Consider the following 12,947-nt stretch of genomic DNA (forward strand, 5'->3'; position numbering starts at 1 on the left):
TCTGTTTCCATCACGTACCTCTACTTACCTACTCAACAGCTCATTGATCCATTGATCCTTCATTCTGTCCATCCATCTACCCATCGATCCATTCATGCATCCATCCATTCACCCATCATCCATTCATCCATCCATCCATCCTCCATCATGCATCCATTCATTCACTCATCCATCCACCATCCCTCATCCATCTATCATTCATCCATCCACCATCCATCCATCCACAATCCATCTTTCCAACATCCATCTACCATCCATCCATCCATCCATCCACCCTCTATCCATCCACCATCCATCATCTATCAATTCATTCATCCATCCATCTACCCATCCATCTATCTGTAATCCATCCATCATTCACTTATCTATTCTTCCTTCCTTCCATTCATTCACCCATCATCCATCAATCATTCATTCATCTATCTTTTCTTCCATCCATCCATCCATCATCCATCCATCATTCATCCATCCACCATCCATCCATCCACCATCCATCATTCCAACATCCATCTACCATCCATCCATCCATCCATCCAGTCATCCATCCATCCATCCATCCATCCATTTATTCACCATCTATCCATCCACCACCCATCCATCCACCATCCATCATTCCAACATCCATCTACCATCCATCCATCCATCCATCATCTATCAATTCATTCATCCATCCATCCACCCATCCATCTATCTATGAGCCATCCATCATTCACTTACCTATTCTTCCTTTCTTCCATCCATTCACCCTCATCCATCATCATTCATTCATCTATCTTTTCTTCCATCCATCCATCATCCACTTATCTATCTATCTTTCCTTCTTCCTTCCCTTCTTCCTTCCTTCCTTCCCTTTTTCCATCTATTCACCCATCATCCATCAATCATTCATCTATCTTTCCTTCCTTCCTTCCTTTCATCCATTCAACCATCTATCCATTCAGCCAGCCATCTCTCACATCAAACCATATGGAATTGCTGATACACAATGTATGAAATATTGATCATCTGTTCTCATCCTTTTTTACTTTTGAAAACTCTACATGTGCCTTTTGCAACCTGCTGCTGCCCCTTAATGACATTCCTATGACAATTTGCTTGAGAACCTTCTGTTGTGAAGAACCTTCAGGAAACACCCGTTTGGCAGCACGGTGTGGAGGGTGTGGAGGGCCTCAGCTAGTCAGCGGAGTGCAAGGCTGCCCCATCGGGCACAGTAGAGCAGAGGCAGGAGGAGCGTGCACCAGCCATTCCCATAAAGCAGCCCACGTTTCACAGCAAGGCGGCTTGAGTGAGTGCCGTGTTCACCTTGGTTCACAGCAACAGGTCAGGCAATTTTATAATGAATGGCAAGACACCTTCAGAGCAGCCTGGGCCCCCAGAGGCTGATGGCAGGGGACTCCCACCTTGCCACTCCCTGCCATGCAGTCCTGGGCCAACACCTGAACTTGTTGGGGCCTCCACTTGCTCTGCTGTGAAATGAGACTGCAGGTGGCAGCTGTCTCCAGCTGAGAAGGATGGCCCTGGACCGGACCAGGCCGGGGCCAGCTCAGCGTGGGCTTAGGGAGAGCTCTTTCCACCCTCGTTCTTCCCGACCCAGAGGGGTCAGAACCATGGCTAGACGGGAAAGGAGGGCAGAGCCAGGGGCTCCCCCCATTCCCAGGGGTGACCCACCACACCAGGGAGGCAGAGATGATTTGGCTATAAACAAAATGCTCATCATGGCCTGTTACACGGGCCAGGCACTTTCTGCAAATTTGGGGGCATAGAATAGACATGCAGAGAGGTGCCAGGCCACACCGGGATGGCTGGGAAAACAACCCCAGAACCCAAGCACAGTTAGCTCTCTGAGTGGATCCAGAGAAGGTGTGGGGTGGACTCCCTCCATCCATGGGCAGATGCACCAGGAGAGCCCTGGGGGCGGTAGGTGCCGCTTTTGGATGATGCCCATGAGGCTGAGGCTCCCTTGTCAGGAAATGGTTCCATAGGACAAAATCATTTCCCCCAACAAAGAAAGCCATGAGTGGACCCCGACCGACCAGGCCCTTCAATATGCCAGGGCCTGTGTCTAGATGTGGCATTAAAGCAGAAAAAGGCAGGTCATAAAATAGCTCCTTCCTAACAGGGGTGGTGTGGCACCTTCAGTTTCGTATGTGTGTGTGTGAGTGTCTAGGAGTGTGTGGCCATGAGTATGCATGTGAGAGGGTGCAGGAGGGTGTGAGTGTGAGCCTGAGACTGTGTGCTGCTGCAGGGAGGAGAGGCCCCTGCCTGGCCTCCTCCCATCACAGCATCCTTGGCCTTGCATCTCAGCATCATTCCCATGGCTCTTCCCTGCCCGATGGAGCCCTGCAGTTGCCCCTCAAAAGGGATGTGCCTGGTCTTTCCCTGCGGCGGAGCTGGGGCTGCACATGCGGGACGGCCCTGGCTCCACGTGGCCCGGGTTGGCCGCCCCCACTGACTGCAGCCAGAAAGCCTGTGCCTTGGTGGTCAGTCCCCGCCCCCACCTCCAGCCCACCTCCACTTCTAATTGGGCCGCGAAGCCGTTTAATGGTGTCTGCCACGTCTGCAGGGCTGCTCGGGGCAGAACAATGCACTATTCATGTCCCACACAGCACACTAGTGATCCGGCTAATATCTTTAAGCTAAAAAACAAGGCTTAATTGGAACAGATGCTGCAAATTCCAGTGCAAAAGGCCAGCTCCCATGCGACCTAAACCAGGTACGTGCCAGGACTTCGCGTTTAATAGCAGCTTTTATTTTTTTATTGGCATGTACAAAACTCACTAATACTCTGCACGGCAGACTGGTGACGGGTCTCTTAGAAAACTTCCGTGGGTGCGAGGCCTGCGGAGCGTTGTGGCCGTTGTTTGGGTTACAATAAAAGGTGCCCGGCCATTAGACAAGCTGTTTCCTCGTGGGCACTGGTCTCTCCTCTCCTCTGGGGCGAGGCTCTTGTGGCCTTTCCAGGACTGCCACCAGGCTGTTAGAACTCAGCACTGAACACTCCCAGTGAATCAATCAGGCCTGTTCAGCAGCTGCCAGCCTTTGTGGCCATGGCCTCCCCTAGCCAGGAAGCCTCTGTCCTCCGGACACCGCCCAGCCTTTTCCCTGCTGCTGTGCCACCACCCTGACCACAAATTCCTGCATTTTCTCTAAGAATACAGCTTTTTGGCAGTGTACTCCTATTTTGAATATATTTGCCGAGTCTTCCAATCTAGAAGAAAACTCCCTGAAGTCAGGGGCTGGCTGTGTTTTACACATAGATTCTAGTACCTTGCTGAGCAGAACGGGGATTTTTTTTTCCTTGTCTTCCACTTTTTCAGAGAAAGAGCCAGCACTAGGGAGGCCCAGAAGCAGCCTTGTCCAGTCCCAAACCCTTTCCAATTCAGCCAGCTGAAGCTGTTGCTGCTAGAACTGTTGTATCCAGGCCTGGAAGCTGCTCCTGGTATCTCAGGACATTGTTTCTGTCACAGAAGTTAAAACAGGTACAGCTTCCTGGCTAGTGAGGACTCCCATTTGCTGGAAGTACTGAGCTCCCAAGAGAACTATTGCTTGGATTTATCTGAAAAAAATGCATCAGAAGGAAACCTTGGCTTCAGATAGAGTCCAAGGCTGCAATATCTGCCATCTATCCATCCATCCATCTATCCATCCATCCACCCATCCATCTATCCTCCATCCATCCATACATTCATCCATCATCCATCCATTCATCATCCACTCATCCACCCATCCATTCTCCATCATCCATCCATCCATCATCCACTCATCTATCCATCCATTCTCCATCATCCATCCATCCATCCTCCATCCATCCATCCATCCTCCACCCACCCACCCATCTATCATCCATCCATCCACCCACCCACCCATCATCCACTCATCTATCCATCCATTCTCCATCCTCCATTGATCCATCCTCCATCCATCCACCCACCCACCCATCTATCATCCATCCATCCATCATCCATCCATCCACCTAGTCATCCATCCATCCACCACTCATCCATCCTCCATCCATCTATACTCTGTCCTTCATCCATTCATCCATCCTCCATCTTCCATCCATTTGTCCATTCATCATCCACTCATCCACCCATCCAGTAAATACCTGGCCCTGATAAGTGCCAGCCAGTGTGTGGACTCTCTTCCTCCCCCACCTCATGTGCACTGCGCATGCTTCTGTGGCTGCTGGAGGGGCTCTGGAGGAGGCTGGGGAGCCTGGCAGGTAGTGGAAGCTGAAAGGGCAGGGATGTCCATAAGCAGACTTTGCCCATGCAGAGGCAGGGTGAAGGATGTCTGTCTGGGCCTCTGCCTCGCACCTGGAGGGCTTCCCTCCCACAAAAAGACTCTCCCTGCTCAACCCGAATCCCCCCAAGAAACCCTTCCTTGAGTACAGGATCTTAAAAACCTTTGGATGATTAGCGAGCAGAGAAAGGGGAGCTTAACACTGGAGAAGTGAGAGTCAGGGGCCATTAACTGGGGGCCGGCCCACCCTCCATGCCTTCCTCTGGGTGACCAGGTGTGCCCCTGCCCTCTGCTAGTACCCAGGCCGAAATGTGGGTGGGGTGGGGGTGGCCCTCCCATGACCCCTATCTGTGGTCACGGCTGCTGGACCTGGGCCAGTATTCCAAGATCCTCAAGGTTCTCTGCCAGGCCCTTGGTGGCAGCAGCAGAGAAGATGCCCAGGATCCCGGCGGACATGGCCAGTGTCAGCCAGGAGCAGAGCCCAGGCAGCCTGGCCCTCGGTTCAGCTGAATGAGATCCCAAGCTGTCAGCTCTTAAGGCTGTCAACTCCACCGTGGGTGGCAGACGGCAGAGTCAGTAGACAGCGTGGGCCACGAGCTCTGCGTGCCTGGCTGTGTGGGGTCCTCCAGGCAGTGGCAAGTGAGACGGACTGGGGAATTTGCAGAAAGCCAGGGGACCAGAACTCAGGTCTGTGCCTCTCAAGACCTGAGAAGCACCTTAGGAAGATGTACGCCCGCTCCCGTCCACGTGGGAAAAATGTGAGCGACACCATCACGGCTGTGGCTCTGGCCTGAGGGTGAAGCAGACACACGAGGCTAGAGGGGACAGCTGCCCCACGGGACGCAGGACTTGATCGGGACCGGGGAGGTGTGCAGGGATGGAGACGGACCCTGCGGAGCGTCTGAAGTTCACCTGAGTTTCTGTTTCTGAGGCTTTCTTGGAGGTGCTTTTTAGAAGCATGGAATCTTTTGATCATTGAGAAGTGTGAGGACAGCAGGTGGAACACCCCTGACGCTCAGCTCTGTGGTCAGTCGGGTTCATAGCCATGGATGCCGCATTGCCCTGTCCCGTTCCCACTTGGAGCCCTCATATGTGGTGTTTATCACCCTCACACCGGGCTTTCACTCTTCCCTTCAATAATTCGCAGGCGGGCCTGGTGGTCTTCCAGCGCGTGTTGAGAAGTGGCCACATTGCTCTGCGTCGCCGTGGCCCATAGTGAGGCCATCAGCACCTGGTGTGAGTAAAACTCTTGTTGTGCCCATTGAGGCCTGAGAGATAGGCGGTCACTCCTACTTCAACTAGCATCTCCCTAGTGACAGGTGACGAGCGTCTCTGCCCAGGTGCCCGGCGTTTGCCTTTCTGCCACTGTAAAATGGCCCTTTACAGCCTGTACCTATTTTTCCATTGGATTGTCTTGTCATTTCTATTTTTCTTGTTGCAGCTTATTTTTATTTTATTTTATTTTTTGAGACAGGATCTCACTGTATCACCCAGGCTGGAGTGCAGCGGTGTGATATTGGCTCACAGCAGCCTCAACCTCCTGGGCTCAAGCGATTGCTGGGACTACAAGCGCACCCCACCACAACAGGCTAATTTTTGTATTTTTTGTACAGTCAGGGTCTCACCATGTTGCCCAGGCTGGTCTTGAACTCCTGGGCTCAAGTGATCCTCCTGTCTCAGCCTCCCAAAGCATTGGGATTACGGTGTAAGTTGTCGCACCTGGCTTACTGTGGTTTATTTTTTAGTGAACAATTTTATTTTATTTTTTATTTTTTTTTGTTTGTTTTTTGAGACAGAGACTCTTTCTGCTGGCCAGGCTGGAGTGCAGTGGCACGATCTGGCTCACTGCAACCTCCACCACCTGGGTCCAAGTGATTCGCATGCCTCAGCCTCCTGAGTAGCTGGGATTAGAAGTGTGCACCACCGTGCCTAACCTAATGAACATGTTATTAAAAGACAACATACATACAGAGAAAATGCAAAAGTAAGTGTGCAATTGGTTGAATTTTCACACAGTGGACACACCCATGTATTCAGCAACCAGGTCCAGAAACAGCAGCCTGGGCTCCAGATGCCCCAGGGACTCCTCCCACTTTCACTCCAAAGGCAGGAGCTATTGTGACTTGAGCCAGCGTGGCTTCCCACTGCCGTCTACAGTTTACCTAAGTAGAATCATGCAGTGGTTATCTTTCAGGTTCGACCTCTTTTGTGCACGCCACGTGTTTGTGAGGTGCACTGCATCAGTGCAGGGAGAAATCATGCTTGTTCCTCTGCAGTATCCCCTCATTTCAATGTCTATTCATTTATCCATTCTAGTATTCATGGACTTTTAACAAGTTTCCAGTTTTAGACTACTTTGCTTAAAAGTCTTACTGACATTCTTATAAATGCCTTTTGATATGCACTTGTGCCATTTCTTGAGTTTAAGCCTGGGGTGGAATTCCTGGGCTGGGGCACATGTCCTGGTCTGGGGGGACTTGCAGACAGGCTCTCAAAGCTTCTGCCCCCACGGACGTCCTCACGCGGTGTGAGGAGCTCCTGTGGCTCTGTGTTCTTGCCAGCACCGGGCTTGCCAGTCCTCTGAATTTAGCCAAGGTGCAGGTCTGTGGCAGTGGCTTAGGGTGCCCATAAGGTGCATGTTCCTGATGGCTGAGACTGGGAATTCTTAAATGTTTATTGGCCATTTGGTGCTCCTTTTCCATAAACAGCCTGTTCGAGACTTTTGCCCGGGCTCATAGGAGGCTGCCTGTGGTTTTCTCATTGGTTGGTGTGGGCCCCACCTGTGTTGCTGACGCAAGCCCTTTGTCAGCGACCTGCTGCGAGTGTCCCGTCCTGGGCTGCAGCTTGCCTTTCACTCTCATACTAGTAACGGGCAAAATGCCTTCATTTTCACCTAGTTCAATTGATTCAGCTTTATCTCATAGTTAGTGTTTTACGTATTCAGTTTAAAATGTTGTCCAAGATCAGAAACTTGTGATCAAGAGCTGCCTAAGGTCATGAATACGTTCCATGATATCCTCTCGAGGTGTTTTTCCTTTCACGTTTAGCTACAATCCACTGGGAATATTTGTTTGCCTGTTGGGAGGTGTATAATATTTCATTTTTTCCTTTACAACTGTCTAAGGGACTCAGTACCATTTATTAAAAATGCCATCCGTTTCCTCAAAGACCTAGAGACAGAAATACCATTTGACACAGCAATCCCGTGACTGGTTATATACCCGAAGGAAGAGAAGTCATCCTATTATAAAGACTCATGACTGAGTATATACCTGAAGGAACAGAGATCATGCTATTATAAAGACCCATGCAGACATATGTTCATTGCAGCACTATTCAAAATAGCAAAGACATGGAATCAACCTAAATGCCCATCTATGATAGACTGGATAAAGAAAATGTGGTACATAAACACCATGGAATACTATACAGCCATAAAAAGGAATGAGATCATGTCCTTTGCAGGGACATGGATGGAGCTGGAGGCCGTTATCCTTAGCAAACTAATGCAGGAACAGAAAACCAAATACTGCATGTTCTCACTTATAAGTGGGAGCTAAATGATGAGAACACATGGGCACGCAGAGGGGAACAACACACACTGGGGCCTATGAGAGGGTGTAGGGTAGGAGGAGGGAGAGGATCAGGAAAAATTGCTAATGGTTACTAGGCTTAATACCTGGGCAATGAAATAATCTGTACAACAAACCCCCATGACACATGTTTACCTGTTTAATAAACATGCACATCCTGCACATGTACTCCCGAACTTCAAATAAAAGTTTGAAAACAATGCCATCCTTTCCCCACCATTTGGAACCTCCACCTGTGCAGAATTGATTTGCCATGTTTGTCAGAACCCATGTCAATGTCCATCTGTTTCTGGACTCAGTCCTGCTCCATGAGTCTGTAAGGATGACAATCGAATCAGGATGGAGCTTGTCAGTAATAAACACAGAGAGAAGGCAGCTTTGATTTCTATGCTGTGTAACAAAGCAGTGGACATCTCATGGCTCAGAACATCGCACATTTATCATCTCACTGTTTCTGTGCAACAGGAGTCGCACTACAGCTTGGCTGTGTTCTTGGCTCAGGATCTCACAAGGCTGTGATTAAGGTGTCAGTCGGATCACGTTCCTTTCTGAAGTTCAGTATCTTCTTTCAAGCTCTTGAGGTTTTTCGGCAGAAGTCAGTTCCTTGCGATAGTAGAACTAAGATCCTCATTTTTGTGCTAGCTGTCAGCCAGGGTCTGTTCTCACTTCTTAGAATCTTCTCTGATACCCTTGCCTCTCCATCTTCAAAGCCAGCAGCAAAGACCGTTCCTGCTGTTTAATCGCTCTCATGCTTCACATCTCTTCTGCCAAAAGAACTCTGCCCCTTTTTGAGTGCTCATCTGATTAGGCGAAGCCCACCCAGGGTAATCTCCCTCATGACAGGTTTGCCACATTAACTGCCTCTGCAAACCCTGTCCTGTTCCTCTCCCCACTGCTGTGTGTTGGGCGTGTTAGGAGTGGATGGCTTGTCTTCTGCTGGTCTCTGGGGAGTCTGTTCCAGACCTGGGAGAGGAGCACTCATTATTGGCTCCTCTGTTATCAGCTCTGAGACAGCACGATAACAACATGGAAATTCATCCTCTCATAGCAATACAATTCCTTGTTGTGAGTTCAGCACATGATTGCCCAGAATAAGCCCCAGAACCCAGCTTGCCTTGCAGCTGGTTGTCACCATGGTGGCAATTTGACTAATTGGAGTGGGAGTGCTATGTATAATTTCTTGACTGTGTTCTTACAGGTGTTCTGACCTTTCTTGTCACTTCTGACTTGTGTATTGACATACGATTGTAGTGTTTAATCATCTTGGAGCAGACAGCTGAGGGTCATACCCTAGAGTGCTGAGAACAAAACTGGAGTCTAACTCCTCAGATGGCCTCCTAAAATGGAACCATCCTACCAGTGTTGGATGTGGCCTCTCCACGTTAGGTGAGGAACAATGAAAATTTATGTGTTTAAACCATTGCATATTTGACATTTACCCCTCTCAAATGCCTTCAAACCGAAGTCTAACTAATACCCATAGCAACTGACTTGAATTAGACTCTCTAATGTTAAACCATCCTTGCATTCCTCTGACAAATCCAATTTGGTCATTATATTTTGTTTTTTTAATTTATATTTGCATGTTTCACATTACTGGATTCAATTTTTGACTATGTTATGTATTATTTTTAAGAAATCAATGTTTATAAGTGAATTTACCTATAATTTCTCCTTCTTACGTTGTCTTTTTCTGATCCTGAATATCAAAGCAATTTTAGCATCATTAAGTGGTTTGATGAGAGCATTTCCTTCTTTACATTCTCCGTTTTTTAGAATCGAGACTTTATAGAATATTTTGGAGACTACTCTTTAAAATTCTCTGATTCTAATGGGGCATTTTATGGGTATATTTTGAATAATCCTTAATGCTCAAATAAAAAAGTGATATTTATATCACAGATACTTATATTTCTCTTTTAGTCAGTTTTTAAAAAATTTCAGAGTTCATTTGAAAGTCATAATTTTTCCCCAATGTTCTGTTTTTTTTTTTTTTCCAGGATACAATCTAGATTCTACCTTGTATTTAGTTTTCATGTCCTCTTGGTCTCCTCCTATCTGTGACAGTTCTTCATTCTTTCCTTGTTCACAGACATTGGCACTTTTGAAGAATACACGTCAAGTATTTTGAAGAATGTTCATAAATCTGAGTTTGTTTTGTTTTCTAATAAAATCAAGGTTGTGGATTTAGGGGAAAATTCCTTAGTCCATCATATTGGGGGCATGTGATGTCACATCATACTGGTAATGTTAAATGTGAGCCCTTGGTTAAGGTGAGGTCTGCCAGGTTTTTCTACTGTAAAGTTACTGTTTTCCATTTGTAATTAATAAATATCTGAGAGGAAATGCTATGAGACTACACAAATATCCTGTTCCTTCTTAAACTTTTACCCAGTAATTTTAATATTCATCAGTGGACCTTGCCCATAACAATTGTTACTGTGGTTTTCTATTAGTGATTTTAAAAATTTGGATTAATTCATTTTACATTTATGAATTGAAATGTTCCCTAAGGAAGAGTTTCCACTTCTCTCATATTTACTTATTATTCATCATTTATTTATGGACCTATGGATATTTTTCTCTTCTGGACTTTAGTCCAATACTGTTATTTTTATTTTATTACTCAAATGTCCCAGCTTTGGCTAGCGAAAGTTGAACATGAAAGAAGAAATTTTTCATTCTTTTTGAAGCTGTTATAAATGGAATTGTTTTCTTAATTTCATTTTCAGATAGTTCATTGCTAAAGTATAGAAATATAATTACTTTTCATATATTGATCTTGTATACCAAAACATTGATGAATTTGTTAGTTCTAATAGGTTTTTTTTTAATCCTTAGGATTTTCTACATGCAAGGTTATGTAATCTGTTAATAGGCATGGTTTTGCTTCTTCTCCAATCTGGATTCCTTTTATTTCTTTTTCTTGCCTAGTTCCACTGGCTAGAACCTCAAGTCCAATGTTGAAATTACGAGGACAGACATACTTGTCTTGCTCCTGATCTTAAGAAGAAAGTTTTCAATGTTTCCTCACTAAGTATATTAGCTGTGGGTTTTTCCTAGACGTCTTTTATCACGTCGAGGGAGTTTCTATTCTTAGTTTGTTGAGTGTTATCATTAAAGGGTGTTGGATTTTGTCAAAATGCTTTTTCTGTATCTATTAAGGTGATCATGATACTTTTGTCCTTTATTCTACCAATATAGCATATTAGATTAATTTATTTTTATATGTAGAGCAAGTCTGACATTCTTAGAATAAATTTCACTTGTCATTGTATATAAACTTTTTATATGTTGTTGAATTTGAATTGCTAGTATTTGTTGAGGATTTTTGCATTGGTATTTATAAGGGATTTTGGTCTGTCATTTTCTTGGGATGTCGTTGCTGAGTTTTGGTACAGGATAATACTGACTTCATAGAATGAGTTTTATTTCTGTCTCTGTCTTTGTCTTTGTCTTCGACAGCTTGACTATGAAGTATTTAGTGTGCATCCCCTTCAAGTCTATTCTACTTAGACTTCATGGAGCTTCCTGAATGTATACATTAATCATTTCACAAAACCTGTAAAGTTTGGGGTCATTATTTCTTCACATTTCTTTCTTGCACTTTCTCTCCTTTCATTCTGAGACTTCCATCATACATATGTTGCTATATTTGATAGTGTCCCCACAGATCTTGGAGGCACTATTCATTTTTCTTTCTGTTTTTCATACTGGATTATCTCAATTTACTTAGCTTCAAGTTCACCAGTTCTTCTACCAGCTCAAATCTGCTGTTAAGCTCATCTAGTGGGTATTTCATTTCAGTTATTGCACTTTTCATCTCCAGAATTCCTATTTGATTTTAAAAAATAATTTATATTGCTTCATTTATATTCTCTACTTGATGACACATCATTCTCATACTTTGCATTAGTTCTTTAGATATGGTTTTCTTTAGTTCTTTGAACATTTTTATGACAGCTGATTTAAAGTCTTTGTCTAATAAGTCCAACACCTGGGCTTCCTCATGGGACAGTTTTTATTGACTGATTTTGTATCCAATGTATGGGCTACGCTGTCCTGGTTCTTGGTATGCTTCATAATTTTTCGTTGAAAAGTAGATGTTTTAAATAGTTTAATCTAGCAACTCCGGAAATTAGATTCCTCTCCCCACAGATTCTGTTTTTGCTATTTGTTTTGCTGAATTAAGTCTATAAAGTCTGTATTTGTTTCATGTATAGCCACTGAAGTTCATTTTGCTTCGTGGTCAGTTAATGGCTAGGGAGAGATTTCCTCAAATACCTTGGAGCAATAAGTCTCCCTGATTTTGTGGAGGAGGACTTCAGTTCTCCAGTATGCAGGCTGTAGCTTTGCCTTAGCTTTCAGTTCCTACTTGTGCAGAGTCTCAAGGTTAGCTAGAGGTGATAGGCTAGGGCCTCCTCAGGTCTTCCCTGGGCATGGGCACAGCATGACACAGGCATGTGGCCCTCTAGAATATCTTGGAATATTTTGGAATTTCCCCCTCCAGTAGCTGTTAGGCTGCCATTTGTCACAGCTATCATGATTGGCAGATTGTTAATTTTCAAGGTCACTACACAGCTTGGGAGAGGGAGATGAAATAGGGCAAGCTGAAATGTCACACAGCTCTCCATTCTTACCAATATTTAGTCTTTTTTCTTAAACAAATGCTCTTCAAATTGTTGGAGGCTGTATTAGTCTGTTCTCGCATTGCTGTGAAAAAAATCGAAGAATTAGTAATTTATAAAGAAATGAGGTTTGATTGGTTCATGTTCTGCAAGCTGTGCAGGAAGTGTGGCAGCACCAGCTTGGCTTCCGGGGAGGCCTCAGGAAACTTACACACATGGCAGAAAGCAAAGGGGAGAGTGAGCACTTCACACAACTGGAGCAGGAGGAGGGGCAGGGAAGTGTCACACACTTAAACAACCAGATCTCTTGAGAACTCCCGCACTATGCAGTAGCCGGTGAGGGAACGATGCTAAACCTTTCACGAGAACTTACCTCCCACGAGGCCCCACCTCCAGCACTGGGGATCACAGTTCAACATGAGATTTGGCGGGGACACAGATCCAAACCGTATCAGAGCCATTCACCATAGCCTCGAGTCTCCGT

This window comes from Trachypithecus francoisi, unplaced genomic scaffold (genome assembly GCF_009764315.1).
Source record: "Trachypithecus francoisi isolate TF-2019V2 unplaced genomic scaffold, Tfra_2.0 Contig01010, whole genome shotgun sequence".
In the NCBI taxonomy this organism is placed as follows: domain Eukaryota; kingdom Metazoa; phylum Chordata; class Mammalia; order Primates; family Cercopithecidae; genus Trachypithecus; species Trachypithecus francoisi.